Source organism: Mobula birostris, chromosome 26 (genome assembly GCF_030028105.1).
Source record: "Mobula birostris isolate sMobBir1 chromosome 26, sMobBir1.hap1, whole genome shotgun sequence".
Taxonomy (NCBI): domain Eukaryota; kingdom Metazoa; phylum Chordata; class Chondrichthyes; order Myliobatiformes; family Myliobatidae; genus Mobula; species Mobula birostris.
Window position 1 is genome coordinate 12,234,619 of NC_092395.1, and position 14,177 is coordinate 12,248,795.

At 42.1% G+C, this 14,177-nt stretch overlaps 1 long non-coding RNA gene across 1 annotated transcript; it reads left to right on the plus strand.

Annotated features, from left to right (window-relative positions):
- The first annotated feature begins 5,363 nt into the window (after window positions 1-5,363).
- On the plus strand, window positions 5,364-13,423 carry LOC140188273 (uncharacterized). Its single transcript, XR_011883249.1, has 3 exons — window positions 5,364-5,647; window positions 5,810-5,926; window positions 12,836-13,423. It is a non-coding gene; the product is annotated as an uncharacterized lncRNA (long non-coding RNA).
- Window positions 13,424-14,177: the final 754 nt, after the last annotated feature.

A 14,177-nucleotide genomic window follows, 5' to 3' on the forward strand; every position in this document is an offset into this window, starting at 1 on the left:
CAATATCAGCCTTCATTTGTAGCAGACTAACTGGCCTCTCCTGTGCAGAATCTGCCTCAGGGGTAACTTCCTGAAACTTCATGCAAAGATGGCAATAACTTTGGACAGCTTTAGAAACTGTGTTGCAGAGATTAGAGGGTGATACTGTTTAAGTGGCTCTTGTAGAGGTATAGTAGACTCTGCTGCACACCAGATGGTACAGTATCTGGGTGCCTTTGTAGTTCAGACAGAGGTGTATCTCTAGAACATCCCCAACCCAACAGTGACTCAAAGGGACATTTTAGTCCTTGTAGATTATAATTCAGAACCTGGGTCTGTGAATATCCACAAGTCGGCAGGGGGTAAGTGAAGGGCCAAGGTCTATCTGTCTGTGTCTAAATCTGAGTCTGAATCCGGGTCCGCAAGGGACTGGGGGCCGAAGAATATGGACTGCCTTTGTGATTAGATGACTGTGTGTGTGTATGGATGGGAGGCCTGAATGGAGTCTTGTTTTGCTGCTGTCGTCTTGCTGCTTGTCGTGTTCTGTGCTGTTCTGCCAAGCATTGTGGGTATGCTCTGCTGATAACGGAATGTGTGGCGGTACTTGTGAGCCGTCCCCCAGCACACCCTTGAGTGTGTTGGTTGTTAACATAAATGATGTAGTTCACTGTTTGGTTCGATGTACAATGGTAAATAATCTTGAAAATTATCTCACGTCGTTGCAGGCTTGGAATATAAAGTGAATACCATAAAGCCTGGAAAATCCTGGGATGAGATTACAGCCACACTTGATGCTTTAGGGACAGCTTCTTCCCCACTGCCGCTGGATTTCCGAACGGACAATGAACCCACTTACACTACCTCAATATTTGTTCTTTTTTTCTCTTTTTGCATTACATTTAATTTATTTGTAATACTGTATATATTTCTTATTGTAATTTATATTTTTTATTTTAATGTATTGTAGTGCACTTCTCCTGCAAAACAACAGATTTCACAACACATGCCTAAGATCTTAAACCTGATTCTGATTATAACTCTGACTTGCAAAATCCTATTTTTTTTTAGTTTGTTGCTACTCATCAATATACAGTACCTAATGACAGCTGTCTGCTCCCTAACAACCACTGTAGAGCCAGCCTGCAGGAGCATATGCTGCAAAATTTCAAGTCCCAGTTTAGGCTGCAGCTGTGAATTATGATTCGATTTGAGCTTACAGCTGTTTCGAGGACAAATGCACCATCGAAGGACATCAAATTAACTTCCTCTAAAGCTCAGATTCCTCCGCCCACTTCCTCCACCCCCCTGGACACTGCCATATGTTGCTAGAAATGTCTTTCTTTCAGGCAAGTGATTCCTAATGTTTCAGAGGATGTGCAAGGTCTTGGCAGAAACACTGAATCAAACTTCAGGGGAACTAAAAGTCAGACAGCTGCAGAGTACACTGAGCTACAATTATTCCACAAATGAATGAGCCTGCATTTAGGTAGTAGGATTAGTAGGAAACAGTAAAATGTTTCTCGGCAAATGAATTATTGATATCACTGTCGCTGTGTAGGAGGCAGCCAAGTTTTACAAAGCAAAGTCGTACAACGCATATAAGTCACTTATATCAATGCTTAAGACAATTCGGTCTATTACATCTTCGCTAGCTCTCATCAATCCCAAACCCCATTCCCATGGGTTCTGCACATTATATGCCTATCAGGTCCACTTGATCTGAAGGGAACAACCTTCACTCACCCCATTACTTAACTGATGGACACACTTTCTAGGACTTTGCAACTCACGTTCTCAATATTTATTACTTATTTATTTATGATGATTATTTTCCATTTTATATTTACATAAGTTATTGCCTTTTGCACATTCTATAGAATGTTGCCTTCCAAGTGTTAGGGTCAGGGACATCCCAGATTGCGTCGGCAGCATTTTGGAGAGGGAAGGGATGCAGCCGGTTGTCTTGGTACATATTGGTACCAATGACTTAGGAAGGAAAAGCAAAGAGGTCCTGGAGAGGGAATTTAGAAAGCCAGACAGCAAGCTGAAAAGCAGGACCTCCAGGATGGTAATTTCTGGATTGCTACCTGTTCCACGTACCAGTGAGGGTAGAAACAGGATGATTTGCCAGATAAATGCATGGCTGAGAAGCTGGTTCATGGGGCGGGTGTGGCTCTGCTGGTAAAGAATGGCATCAAATCATTACAAAGATGTGACATAGGATTGGAAGATGTTGAATCCTTGTGGGTTGAGTTAAGAAACTGCAAGGGAAAAAGGACCCTGATGGCAGTTATATACAGGCCTCCAAACAGCAGCTGGGATTTGGACTACAGATTCCAATAGGAAATGGAGAAGGCATGTCAAAAGGGCCATGCTATGATAGTCATGGGAGATTTTAACATGCCGGTAGATTGGAAGATGTTGGAAACGGATCTCGAGAGAGAGAATTTGTTAAATGCCTGTGAGATGGGTTTTTAGAGCAGTTTATCATTGAGCCTACTAGGGGATCAGCTATATTGGATTGGGTGTTAAGTGACGAACTGGAGGTGATTGGGGGATTAAGGTAAATGAACCCTGAGGAGGGAGTGATCACAATATGATTGAGTTCAACTTGAAATTTGATAGGGAGAAAGTAAAGTCTGACGTAGCAATACTTCAGTGGAGTAAGGGAAATTACAGCAGTATGAGAGGGGAGTTGGCCAAAGTAAATTGGAAGGAGATGCTGGCAGGGATGACAGCAGAGCAGCAGTGGTTTGAGTTTCTGGGAAAAATGAGGAGGGAGCAGGATAGATGTATTCCAAAAACAAAGATATGCTCAAATGGCAAAACAGTACAACCGTGGCTGACAAGAGACGTCAAAGCTAATGTAAAAGCAAAAGAGAGGACATACAACAAAGCAAAAATTAGTGGGAAGATAAAGGATTGGGAGGCTTTTAAAAACCTACAGAAAGCAACTAAAAGAATCATTAATAAGGAGAAGATGAACTATGAAAGCAAGCTAGCAAATAATATCAAGGTGGATAGAAAAAGCTTTTTCAAGTATATAAAAAATAAAAGAGAGATGAGGGTAGATATTGGAATGCAAGAAAACTTGAGACCAGAGAGAAAAATAATGGGGGTCAAGGAGATCACTGTAGAAGACACTGTGGCAGGTGTTGAAGGTTGTGACGGAAGAGAAGTGAGTGCAGTTATTATTATAAGGGAGAAGATGCTCAGAAAGCTGAAAAATCTACAAGTGCATGAGTCACCTAGACCAGATGAACTGCACCCTATGGTTCTGAAAGAGGTAACGGTAGAGATTGTGGAGGAATTAGTAATGATCTTCCAAAAATCATCGTATTCTGGCGTAGCGCCAGAGGACTGGAAAATTGCAAATGTTACTCCACTCTTTAAGAAAGGAGGGAGGCAGCAGAAAGGAAATTATAGACCATTTAGCAAGACCTCAGTGGCTGGGAAGATGTCGGAGTCAATTGCTAAGGATGAGGTTATGGAATATTTGGTAACACAGGACAAGATAGGACAATGTCAGCACGGTTTTCTTAAGGGGAAATCTTGCCTGATGAACCTGTTGGAATTCTTTGAGGAGATTGCAAGTAGGATAGATAAAGGGGATGCAGTGGTTGTTGTATATTTGGACTTTCAGAAGGCCTTTGACAAGGTGCTACACATGAGGCTGCTTACCAAGTTAAGAGCCCATGGTATTACGGGAAAGTTACTGGCATGGTTAGAGCATTGGCTGAGTGGTAGGAGGCAGCAAGTGGGAATAAAACCGTCCTTTTCTGGTTGGCTGCCAGTGACTAGTGGTGTTCTGCAGGGGTTGGTGTTTTATGCTTTTACGATTTAGATAATGGAACTGATGGATTTTTTGCCAATTTTGCAGATGATACGAAGATTGGTGGAGGGGCAGGAAATGTTGAGGAAACAGGTAGGCTGCAGACAGACTTAGACAGATTAGGAGAATGGGCAAGAAAGTGGCAAATGACATATAATGGAAAATGCATGGTCATGCAGTTTGGCAGAAGAAATAAATGTGCAGACTATTTTCTAAACAGGGAGAAAATACATAAATCTGAGATGCAAAGGGACTTGTAAGTCCTTGTGCAGAACACCCTAAAAGTTAACTTACAGGTTGAGGTGGTGGTGAGGAAGGCAAATGCAATGTTAGCATTCATTTCTAGAATACAAGAGCAGGGATGTGATGCAGAGGCTTCACAAGGCATTGCAGGCATTGTGAACAGTTCTGGGCTCCTCATCTAAGAAAACTTGTGCTGGCATTGGAGAGGGTTCAGAGGAGGATCACAAGGATGATTCTGGAAATGAAAGGGTTATCATATGAAGAACATTTGATAGATCAGGGTCTGTACTCCCTGGAATTTAGAAAGAAGAGGGGGAATCTCATTGAAACCTTTTGAATGTTGAAAGGCTTAGACAGATAGATGTGGAAAGGATGTTTCCCATGGTGGGGGAGTCTAGGACAAGAGGGCAGAGCCTCAGGATGGAGGGGCATCCATTTTAAACAGAGAGGCAGAGAAATTTCGTGAGCCAGAGTGTGGTAAATTAGTGGAATTTGTTACCACAGGCAGCCGTGGAGGCCAGGTCATTGGGTGTATTTAAGGTGGAGTTTGATAAGTTCTTGATTGGCACCATCAAAAGTTATGGGGAGAAGGCTGGGGAGGTGAAAAAAGGATCAGCCATGATTGAGTGGTAGAGCAGACCCAATGGGCCAAGAGGCCTAATTCTGCTCCTATGTCTTATGCTCTTATGGATGTTTGCCCGTCTTTCCTATGTGCAGTTGTTTATTGATTCTGTTGTGTTTGTTTATATTTACTGTGAATGCCCACAAGAAAACAAATCTCAGGGTAGTATATGATAACTGTGGTAAACCATATATATATATGTTGTAACCGGGTTACCTGTCTGGACATGCCCCTCTACTGACTGCGCCTGTGGCTCCTCCCACAGACCCCTGAATAAAGGCAATTGTGCCACTGCTCCTCCCCCTCAGTCCAGGGCAGATACTCAGCATGGACATTGGACCACTTAATGTCAATAAAAGCCTTTCAGTATTTACTCTACTTCCAGTCTTTTGGTGTAATTGATAGTGTATCAATAACATAAAAGCGTTTTGATAATAAATTGACTTTTGAACTTTGAACTTGCTTTCTTTTGCTACTTACCTGCAACAAAGGGGTAATTCACAATTGTCAGCTCGCTGCTACGCTCTGTGTTGAACTAAAGGTTCGTGGACAGACTTTCTTTGTGGACTTCAGTACAGAAGACAATTCGCTTGCATTTATTGTTTGCATGATTTGTTTTTGTTTTTCACTGCACATTATGTGTTTGATGGCCTTCTTTTTTTAATGGGTTCTTTTGAGTTTCTTTGTTTCATGACTCTCTGTTAGGAGACAGAGCTCAAGGTTGTATAATGTATACATACTTTGACAATAAATGCACTTTGAACTTTGAACTTTACCTGCCAGCACACCCTTGGAATGCAGGAGGAAAGTACGGCACCAGACAGAAGGCCACTGACTGATGAGGACAACATAGAAACTCCAGCGGACAGCACGCACTGTCAGGTCAGATGCAGGAGCTGGGAAGTAGAAGCATTAACTGCTGTGCCACCATGCTGTCCAAGAAAAGAGATCAACTGATCTCCTGATGGCATGTAAGTTTGAGCACCAACTGAAGGCAAAGTCCTTTCTCTCTTTCAAATAGTGTTATGAGGTTATTTGAAAGGGCTAATGCTGCTCTAATTTGATCTTAAACACAACACCTCCAGGTATCCAAAGTCCTCAAAACTTATGTATTTTTATTTTTATTTATTCAGAGATACAGCACAGAACAGGCCCTTCCAGCCCACTGAGCCGCGCCACCAGCAGCCAGCTGATTTAACCTCTAGCCAAATCACAGGACGATTTACAGTGATCAATTGACCTATTAACCGGTACGTACTGTATATGAACTGAGGGAGGAATCTAGAATACCCATGCACACAGGAAGAACGTACAAACATTCTTACAGAGGGTGCTGGAAATGAACTCTGAACTCCAACGCTCCAATCTGTGGTAATATCGTGCTGACCGCTACACTACCGTGGTGGCCCCACCGAACACTGCATTGAAATGACAGTCATGAGAAAATAATCATAAGACTATATTATTAGAGTATACTGTGTGTATTCAGAGTAAACACTCAATGGCCACTCTAGTAGGTACACCTGTACACCTGCTCATTTATAGAACATAGAACAGTACAGCACAGTACAGGTCCTTCAGCCCACAATGTTGTGCTGACCCTTAAACCCTGTCCCCCACATAACCCCCCACCTTAAATTCCTCCATATACCTGTCTAGTAGTCTCTTAAATTTCACTAGTGTATCTGCCTCCACCACTGACTCAGGCAGTGCATTACATGCACCAACCATTCTCTGAGTAAAATACCTTCCTCTAATATCCCCCTTGAACTTCCCACCCCTTATCTTAAAGCCATGTCCTCTTGCATTGAGCAGTGGTGCCCTGTGGAAGAGACGTTGGCTGTGCACTTTATCTATTCCTCTTAATATGCAAATATGTAATCAGCCAATCTTGTGGCAGAAACTCAAAGCATTAAAGTATGCAGACATGGTCAAGAGGTTCAGTTGTTGTTCAGACCAAACATCAGAATGGGGAAGAAATGTGATTTAAGAGACTTTGACGGTGGAATGATTGTTGATGCCAGACAGAGTGGCTTCAGTATCTCAGAAACTGCTGAGCTCCTGGGATTTTAATGCACAGCAGTCTCTAGACTTTACAGAGAATGGCTCGTAAAGCAAAAATACAACATCCACTGAGTGACAGTTCTGTGGGCACAAATGAGAGATGTCAGAGGAGAATGGCCAGACTAATTCAAGCTGACAGGAAGGCGACAGTAACTCAAATAACCACACATTACAACGGTGGTGTGCAGACGAGCATCGTTGAATGCACAACCTGTCAGACCTTGAAGAGGATGGGCTACAGCAGCAAAAGGCCACACCAGGTCCCCCTGCTGTAAATAATAAAGTGGCTACTGAACGTATGTAGTCAGCCTTCAGTACACTAATAAGAGAATATACCCTTGCCAGACTTGGCCTCTCCAAGTCCGTTCTGGCATTCAGCAAGTTCATATCTGATCTAATCTTTGCCTGAGATCCATTTTCCTTTCTGTCGTTGTGTAAATTAGCCATCTTAAAAGTTAGCTGACTTTGTCATGTGTACTGAATGTCAAAGTGTACAGTGCAATCAGATCAGGGAGGGTTGTGCTGGGGCAGCCAGCAAATATTGCCACACTTCCAGTGCCAGGCATTGCATGCCCACAACTTAGCAAACGCTAACCTCAATGTGAAACGAAATCAGAGCACCTGGAGGAAACCCAAGTGGTCACAGGGAGAGTGTGCAAACTCCTTATATTCAGTGATGGGACTCGAAACATTCCAGGCTGTAGGTGCTGAGAGATGCACTGAAGCTCAGCGCAGCCACTGCAAAGGCTCTGCAGAGAAGTCCCACAGCATAGGGTCCTCTCACTGCTGGAGAGGGACGGGCCAGTTTGGGTGAGGAAGCTCCTTGATTATTGGAGTAGTGAACTACCCCAAGGAGCCACATGAGTAGCAACCGTGATGTTGGTTTTAGGAAATGTAATAAAATACTTGAGGTGGCGGGCTGGAGATACGTCTCTACTGAAGGAGGTGTAAGGTGCTCCTTCCCTCCAGTAGCCTGCAGGTCACCCTTGGGCAAGGAGTAACACCTGCTTAGCCTCCCTCCTGATCAGGGTCATGTGAAGCCACGGCAGCAGGTGGTGGATGGTCACACTAGCAGCTGGTACACATCACAAGTCCTGGTTATGTGACCACTGACGCCAGGCAGACAGTCTCTGAAGAGTATTGATAATGGCTGGGATCTCCCGCCTTGTAAAGACATTGCCCAGAAGAAGGCAATGGCAAACCACTTCTGTAGAAAAATTTGGCAAGCGCAGTCATGGTCATGGAAAGACCAAGGTCGCCCATGTCATATGCCACGGCTCAAAATGATGATGATGAATAGAACGCTACTTAACGCATTGACTATGAATGTAAGCATGAAAAGGCCTTTCACAATTTATTATTGTAAATAAGTTTCCTTATGAATAAAGTGTATTTTCATATAAAAATAACAATAACAATATTGAACCCCGATCAGTGGTTGCCGGTGCTGTGAACTGATTGCACTAACTGTTGTTACTGTGCCATCCCATTCAATTTTGCCATTCCTTATGGATTTCCAATTAACCATTGCTAAAATGTAAACACATTGTGTAAAACTCATTGAAACCAATCGAATGTTGAATGGCCTCGATATACTGGATGTGGAGAGGATGTTTCCTATAGTGGGTGGGTCTAGGACCAGAGGACACAGCCTCAGAATGGAGCATTGTCCTTTTAGAACAGAGATTAGGAGGAATTTCTTGGGTCAGAGAGTGGTGAATCTGTGGAATTCGTTGCCACAGGCAGCTGTCGTGGCCAGGTCATTGGATATATTTAAGGCAGAGGTTGATATGTTCTTGATTAGCCAGGGCATGAAGGGATATGGGGAGAAGGCAGGAGATTGGGGCTGAGAGGGAAATGGATCAGTCATGATGAAATGATGGAGCAAACTCGATGGGTCAAATGGCCTAATCCTGCTCCCATATCTTATGGTCTTATGGTCTAAATCGATGAAGGGACAATATTCACAAAAAATGCTGGTGAACACAGCAGGCCAGGCAGCATCTATAGGAAGAGGTACAGTTGACGTTTTGGGCCGAGACCCTTCAGCTTGGCGCGAAACGTCGACTGTACCTCTTCCTATAGATGCTGCCTGGCCCGCTGCGTTCACCGCTGTGTTGCTTGAAATTCCAGCATCTGCAGATTTCCTCGTATTTGCAAAAGGACAATATTTACTGGATGCTGAGGTCAAGGCAAGGGAATCAGGAAAATTAGATATCTCCAGCAAGAAGTCAATGGTTTCTCATTACATGCGAAGTTAAGACCAGACTGGATGCAATGCATTGACCAATATTATAACCCATTCAGAGGAGGTAACTGATCTTTAAAAACGTACCTCAATCTCTTTTCATGCTGAAGGGAGGGTGGTGGAAGATTATAACTTTAATTTTAAACTTAATTATCTATCCTGAATTTTGCTAAGCAAAATGTTCCAAACTATTATGCAAATATGCACTGCCTACTCAACTCCCTAACAGTTACAGGAGAGCACAGTGTCAACGCTTTCTCAATCAAGCCCATTAAATCTGAATTCACATTGAATAGAAATGGAAATTCCTTAAACTTGTCTGCCAGGATTGGATTTCCCTGGGTCAGCTCTGAGTATAGCTTATATCCAGCCCTATGCATAAAAAGGCGCAAAATTCAGTTCCTGGGAAATTGTGAGGAACACTGTCTGAAAATAATTAAACTTTAGTGCTCCTTGTCAATGTGATGAAAAAGATGCTTTTACCTTCCTCCATGGGGAGATCTCATGTTTCATTGGGTCTCTGAGTGTGATCATTAGGTGCCAGTTCCTTGACTTTTCCCAGAATTGAAATGTCTCATAGCAGAGGGTGTGCATTTAAAGTGAGAGAGGGTAATTCCAAAGGAGATGTGAGAGGCAAGTTTTCCTCAAGGAGAGTGGTGGGTGTCTGCAATGCCTGGAGTGATGGTCAAGGCAGATGCATTGGGGAATTTCAAGAGAAGTTTCGATAAGCAATTAAATGTGAGGAAAGTGGAAGGATATGGGCATCGTATAAGCAGAACGGATTGGTTTAGTTGGCCATTTAATTACTCAATAATAAATACTGTCTTATTTGGTTCAGCACAACATTGTAGGCCAAAACTCTGTTCCCGTGCTGCGCTGTTTTATGTTTTATGATAGTCGGCAGTGACCTGAAATTTTCTTTTCTGTATCAGGTTCAACAAAAATGGAAGGAAAGTAATGAAATAGAGTCAGGGGGTAAGGACAGTTCATGATGCTTGTGAGTTACGCCCAATTTATACTTCTGCGTCAAATGTACGCCATAGGTACCATGTACCCTATGCCGTAGGGTGACGTGCACCTCCCCAAAAATGTAACTCACACATCGCAGCGACGCAGACCGCAACAGCTGTGATTGGTCCGCTTGGTAGCATCGCATTTCCTCCTATGCATTTCCCATTGCTTTTCTCCACCGTGTCTGTACACTGATGCGAAATAAATGGTTGGAGGCGAAATCGTAAATCTAAATCGTCAAATCTACCTGCCCACATCCAAAAATATTTGAAATGCATTTCCTCGTCCATGTCTCTCATGAAGAAACTCAACATAGTGGCATAGAAACCCCACCGCCAACTAGCGTTTTGGTGGTGAATTGCAGAGCGACGCAGACACAACTACACGTGCTCGCTGCGGCGTAGGGCTACGCAAAAGTATAAATCAGGCCTACAGCGTAGGCTATGGCGTAGCCCATACGCACAAGTATAAATCAGCCTTAAATAATCTATCAGTCTGAATTTTATTTGTGATTAGCATGGCTTGGAGATCTGTTTTGCTCCAGGGAATGAAAGTGTTAATGTGTGAGGAGTGTTTGATGGCTCTAGGCCTGTACTTGCTGGAGTTTAGAAGAATGAGGGGAGATCTCATTGAAATCTATCAAATATTGAAAGGCCTAGATGGAGTGGATGTGGGGCGGATGTTTCCTGTAACAGAGGAGTTCTAGAACCAGAGTGCACAGACTCAAGAGTACAAGGGCATTTCTTTGGAACAGAGATAGGGAGGAAATTCTTTAGTTGGAGGGTGGTAAACCTGTGGAATCCATTGCCACAGATGGTTGTGGAAGCCAAGTTATTGGGTATATTTAAAGTGGAAGTTGAAAGGTTCTTGATTAGTAAGGGTGTCAAAGGATATTGGGTAGAAGGCAAGAGAATGAAATTAATAAATCAGCCTTGATGGAATGGTAGAGCATGCTTGATGGGCTGAATGGCCTAATTTGCTCCTATGTCTGTGGTCCTATAGTCTTATGGGTTTTTAAACCCTCCTAGTTAATGGATGAACAAGATGATGCTGAGCTATGACCTAATGTGCCATATAAATTGAACTCAGTGTTTAGGATGCTCATAATTAGATTCAAATTCCTTGAATTGAGAAAGGGGAAAGAAACTGGGGTCATCACAATAGCGAAGCAGTTAGTGTAATGCTTTACAGTGCTAGCTGTAAGATCAGGGTTCAGTTCCAGCTGCTGTCTGTAAGGAGTTTGCATGTTCTTCCCATGATTGTGTGGGTTTCCTCCCGGTGCTCCAGTTTCCTCCCACATTCCAAAGATCACAGGTTAGGGTTAGTAAATTGTGGCATGCTATGTTTAATTTTTTTTATCTTGTAAACAGTCACAGTTCCTGCCTTCAATTAGCCAAAGATCCTCTCCAGTCGTACCATCCAATAAAAGTCAAGCTTTAGTTTAGTCTCCTCACCCATGTTAAAATCCAGTTGAAATATTTAACTGAGGTTCAAGAGTAGGCCATCTGGGCCCACAGACCTGTTCTCTGATTCCAGTGATATATGAGTATGGTACTTCAGATGAAAATCTGCAGAAACTCCACTCAAAGGGGAGAAACTCCATGGAACAAGTACAGTGCAGCTGGGATTTGACAGGACCTTTCAAGTCTTTATAATCTGGAATGTACTGTAGGTTTTCACAAATAAAACGAAATGAGGCATTTTATGTTTAATGAAACCCATAACACATTTTATTGAACTCCAAAACCTAAGCACAAAATTGCACTAAAACTCTTTACGTAATAATGTCATCATGTCAGACCGCCCTCTTAAAGTGAAACCCCAACTCAACGTTGTGAATTATGAACATTTCTCCCCATTACATTACCCTACAGTACAACCTAATGGAAACTGACAAAGGAATAGAATTGGCTATACTCTTAAAAATGAAAGATCTACAAGACTTTGGGAAAGAGCAGGGTAGTTGAAACAATGGACTTACTCTTCCAAAGAATTGACACAAGCACCCTGAAGCAAATCATCTCCTTTAATACTGGCGGATTATGTTCCTCTTATTATAATATAATTATATAAGACATCCATGAGGATTCCTTAAGCTTGATCACTATCCAGTACTTTATGCTGAGTATTGTAGCTATATTCTGTTCCAAATTCCCAATGCTGCTTATTAGCTGATTGGAATAAGTCATAGATTATCCAATTGCCAGGAACATCATTTTCCCTTTGTGGAGCACGGAAATATTTGAAATGATTAGAATCATATTCAGATTTATTATGAGAAATATGACATGAAAGAGAGCATGTCCTAGACGGTGAAGATTCTTAATGAAGAATGCCACCTTCTTGAGGCACCAATTGAATTAATTCAAACATTTTTAACTGAGGTGCAAGAGTAGGCCATCTTATTCCAGGGATGAAGGGAATGGTACCTAGGATGAAAAGTTGAAGATGTCCTCAATGGTGGGAAAGGTTAATGAATTGATCTGAATGAACAGAATGCAAGATAAGCCTTTCATTGTACCTCAGTACATATGACAATGATAAACCCATTCCAGTTCCAATTTCAATTGCAGCCTTCTGAAACCCTTAACTTCCTGCAGCAGATTGTTTGATTTACACCTACTTACTGCACATGACGCCGCTGGTATTTAGGGCAGCGATGAAGGCCCTCCAGCTCTGGTGGTGTTCAGGGTTCCTTCTTCACGTCAGTAGCTTCTCAGTTTTCACTACTGTCAGCCATGCAAGTCCCAGGTGGAGACTCAGGAATACTACCATACTCAGATGTAGAAGGATTTTTTTGTTGCTTTTTCTATAACAATTTTGTTTTACCACTCAGGGTTGTTAGCCCTGAGCTGAACCCCGGAACCTGGAGAACTGGTGGACCACTCTTCATCTGGCCTCTACCCTTTGACCTGTTTGGCATAGCTGACCCTATCAAGAGCCGAAGCATTAAGCCCCGAGCTGCTGAGTTCCTCCAGCGTGATGTGAGTGTTCCTGTCAAGATGGCTCTTTGCATCATTGAGGCACGCACATCTTCAAACCCTATAACAAGGTTCTGGTCCTCTTGGAGGTGTTTGATTTAAAACCAGGAGTTAATTTCATGGCCCCATATTTAATTGACTAGATTTACACCCTTCAGTCTTATAGCCAGTGATTTCTGTTGAAGAGTCAGAAAAAAATGGTATCAAAATTTATACAAGGATCAAATGGACCATCATACACACGTTGATCTCCTTGGAAGTTGGCAAGACTGGCAGTCTAGGTAGAATCAAAAAGGAAGTTGGAATTTTAATTCTGCACAGTTCTATTAAAAGGAACAGATTTCTGATGAAGTAATTATGGTTTGCAATTTAATTATTTAGTTGACAGACAAGTTTAAAACAATCCTTTATTATCATTTTCTCAGTGTCTGAATAGAAATAATAAGGAAGGTCAACAATTAAACTGATAAATCTTCATTATCTAATCCACAACAATTCAAACCATGGAATAAAAGTGATACCCTTTCCATTGTTATTATTGTTTTGATATTCGTAATTTTGCTCTTCTATTTGCAATGTTGTGAATAAATAAAGTGTTTGATTTTGACTATTACTTTATTGATATTTATAACACAAACTATAACTTTGGAAAGTTAAATAATAATAACCTATATCTATGTGTTATTCCTCAAAACACTGAGATTTCTTAAACCAACCCTTTTTTTTTCATTTGTGTTTTCAGAATATGAGTACATCCCTTTAGAGCAGAGCTGAGGAGGAATTTCCTTAGGCAGAGGGCGGTGAGTCTGTGAAGTTCATTGTCACAGACTGTGGAGGGCAATCACTGGTTATATTTAAAGCAGAAGTTGATAGGTTCTTGATTAGTAAGGGTGCCAAAGGGTAGGGGGAAGAAGATTGGAGAATGGGATAGCCAAGGATAACGAATCAGCCATGATAGAATGGCAGAGCAGACTCGATGGGCCAAATGGCCTAATTCTGCTCCTATGTCTTATTGTCATATGTTATCAGCAGGATTTGTCTCTTACAGAACTTGCTCACCGATGAGTAAATTAAACTTGGTTTACAAAGGCTACATCTGGCTGTTTGAGAGTCAACAATATTTGTGGAGATTGGAAATTATTTATTGATCTTTTACATGGTCTATGAAGGTTGTACAGATATAGTTTTTCATGTTGT